The 3,565-nt window shown below is 42.8% G+C and overlaps 1 pseudogene; it reads right to left on the reverse strand.

The window, feature by feature from the left end:
• Positions 1–2,354: 2,354 nt before the first annotated feature.
• Positions 2,355–3,238, reverse strand: LOC116893665 (annotated as a pseudogene).
• Between the last annotated feature and the right edge of the window lie 327 nt (positions 3,239–3,565).

Raw genomic sequence — 3,565 nt, forward strand, 5'->3', positions numbered from 1 at the left:
GCACCTAAGGGCAGTCATTGCTTTTAAAGTGGACCCCACTCCCAACACCCACATGGAGGATCACAACCATCTGTAACTCCAGTTTCAGGAGATCTGACACCCTTGTCTGACCTCCTTGAGCATCAGGCACACATGGCACACATATATGCATGCATACAAAACACTCATGCATATGACTGAACTAAAGACAGAGGGACAAAGAGCAAAATAATAAAGTAAATAAACAAAGAAAAATTAGGACTCAATTCTAATTGCTGGACCTTAAAGCTGAGTCCTTATATATCTGTTGCAATGTGCAAGAAAACATGCAGAGAATAATTCATTTCTTCTGTCTCAAAGAAACCCTATGAGCTTTATTACAGGGTTAATACCATGCCATATTAAATTCAATTTTATAAAAAGAAAAATGATTTAGTGGTTTTTTTTAATGATCACTATCAGATAGTGCTATTCAGCAAGATTACATTAAGGAAGTGAGTTTTTAGGGGAAGCTTTTTTTCCCTCCCCATACTCCCCCCATTACTGCCATTCCCTCAACAATCCAATCACAGAGGGTTCACTTTTGGCAGGACCAAGGGCTTCCCCTTCCACTGGTGACCCTACTAGGCTATTCATTGTTACCTATGCAGTTGGAGCCCAGGGTCAGTCCATGTATAGTCTTTGGGTAGTGGCTCAGTCCCTGGAAGCTCTGGTTGCTTGGCATTGTTGTTCATATGGGGTCTCAAGCCCCTTCAAGCTCTTTCAGTCATTTCTCTGAATCCTTCAATGGGGGTCCTGACCTCAGTTCAGTGGTTTGCTGCTGGCATTCGCTTATGTATTTGCCATATTCTGGCTGTGTCTCTCAGGAGAGATCTACATCCGGTTCCTGTCAGCCTGCACTTCTTTGCTTCATCCATTTTATGTAGTTTGGTGGCTTTATATGTATGGGCCACATGTGGGCCCATACATATAAGGTGTTCCTTCTGCCTCTGTTCTAAACTTTGCCTCCCTATTCCCTCCCAAGGGTATTCTTGATTCCCTTTTAAAGAAGGAGTGAAGCACTCACATTTTGGTCATCCTTCTTGAGTTTCACATGTTCTGTGCATCTAGGGTAATTCGAGCATTTGGGCTAATATCCACTTATCAATGAGTGCATACCATGTGTGTGTTTCTGTGATTGGGTTACCTCACTCAGGATGATATTTTCCAGTTCCATCCATTTGCCTATGAATTTCATAAAGTCTTTGTTTTTGATAGCTGAGTAGTATTCCATTGTGTAGATATACCATATTTTCTGTATCCATTCCTCTGTTGAAGGGCATCTGGGTTCTTTCTAGCTTCTGGCTATTATAAAGAAGGTTGCTATGAACATAGTGGAGCATGTGTCTTTGTTATATGTTGGGGCATCTTTTGGGTATATACCCAAGAAAGGTATAGCTGGGTCCTCAGGTAGTGCAATGTCCAATCTTCTGAGGAACCTCCAGACTGATTTCCAGAGTGGTTGTCCCAGTCTGCAATCCCACCAACAATGGAGGAGTTCTCCTCTTTCTCCACATCCTTGCCAGCATCTGCTGTCGCAGGAGTTTTTGATCTTAGCCATTCCCTCTGGTGTGAGGTGAAATCTCAGGGTTGTTTTGATTTGCATTTCCCTTATGACTAAAGATGTTGAACATTTCTTTAGGTGCTTCTCAGTCATTCAGCAATCCTCAGCTGTGAATTCTTTGTTTAGCTCTGGACCCCATTTTTTTTTTTTTTTTTTTTTTTTTTTTTTTTTTTTTTTTTTTTTTTTTGAGCTGGGGACCCGAACCCAGGGCCTTGTGTTTGCGTTTGCTAGGCAAGCGCTCTACCGCTGAGCTAAATCCCCAACCCCTCTGAACCCCATTTTTAATAGGGTTATTTGTCTCCTTTAGGAGATATTTAATGCCAACAAGGAAAGTAAAAGAAGCATTCATTTCTGTATGCAAATGCACTGGTGTCTACAATTCTTCAAAGTGTAACAGAATGACAGCCATCTATCGCCTGCTGACACCAATTTTATTCATTTGTTTCCTCTGTTTTCTCTGAGTCTCCTCTGCCAGCCCTTATTCTAAGTCCTGTGGTAGAAAAGAAGGCTGCTTAAGGCAACATGAGTCAATCCAGGACTCAGTCCCTGAAAATCTATAAGAAAGGGGTGACAATAAGCACTTCATAGACCAAGGTAGTCATGAGCGTAACTACTGCTCCATTCTCACTGCCTATTGATTTTGAGTTTCTTTTCCATTGACTGCATTCACCCTTGTACGGTGAATAATTTCCCTAAGAAGGAATCTTTGTTCTGGCTTTCTGAGCCAGAACATTCTTGCCAAAGTCTTTTTACTGCATCAGTCACCTCTTGGTTAGTTCCTTAAAGGGTAGATTAAGGGATTCAGCAATGGAGAGAAAAAGGTATAGACAATAGATACTGCTCGTCCTTCTTCTGGGGAGTAGCTGGAGCTAGGCCGAAGGTAGGTGAGGGTGCAACATCCATACTGCAGAACAACCACGAGGAGATGTGAGGAGCAAGTGGAGAAAGCCCTGCGTTTCCCCTCTGCTGATGTCATCCTCAGGATGGTAGCCACAATGCAACCATAGGAGAGACAGATAAGGAGAAAAGGAATGGCCACTGAAGTTACGGTGATGGTAAAGAGAGCCTGGTGTATATGAGTATCTATACAGGCCAGGAGCATGATTGCAGGCATGTCACAGAAGAAGTGGTAGATTTCATTGTGGCCACAGAACAGTAGGTGGTAGATCAGGATGGTCAAAGGCAGTGACAAAAGGATTCCCAGCCCCAGATAACCTAAAGCCATCCGCCCACATAGCTGCCAACTCATAATGAGACTGTAATGCAATGGATGACAGACGGCTACATACCTGTCATAAGCCATGATGGCCAGCAGGACACAATCAGATGCTCCAAGAAGGATGAAGAAGAACATCTGGGTCCCACAGCTGGACAGAGAGATAAGCATTTTTCCCCATGGAGAGGATACTAGCTAGTCAATGGAGTAATGTTGGTGGAAAAGCTAAGTTCTATTGTGGCCAACACAAAAAGGAAAAAATATATCGGGGTATGGAGAGAGTGATTCTGCCAGACTGTGAGCCTAATGGTGAGGTTTCCAGTGAGGCTTCCTAGATACAGCAGCAAGAAGCCCACAAACACTAGGGAAGCTATCGTGGAGTTGGTTGAAAAGGGATGGAAATGAAAATATACCACTCCTATCTGATTTTTCTCCTCCATCAGACCTAGTACAAGAAAAAGAATTAAGGGTAAAGTTACTGTTCCATGTCACTAAGCTATATTAAAACCACAGTCTGCAGTTAACCAAGTGCTTATTCTCCAGACTTCCTTTGGATTTCAACCCCAACTAGCTCTGTAACTTTGGAGAAATATGGACTCCAGCATTTTCACTGTAAAACTCAGAAATGTATGACACCCATCTCAGAGTGCTGTTGAAAACTGAACAAGACTTTATGACTGCAAGCACAGAGACCAATGCCAGGCATGCATGAGGTTGTCAATATACATTTCCCTGTCATGTCCATGCTGTTCCTGATCATCATCATC

Source organism: Rattus rattus, chromosome 2, assembly GCF_011064425.1.
Source record: "Rattus rattus isolate New Zealand chromosome 2, Rrattus_CSIRO_v1, whole genome shotgun sequence".
NCBI lineage: Eukaryota > Metazoa > Chordata > Mammalia > Rodentia > Muridae > Rattus > Rattus rattus.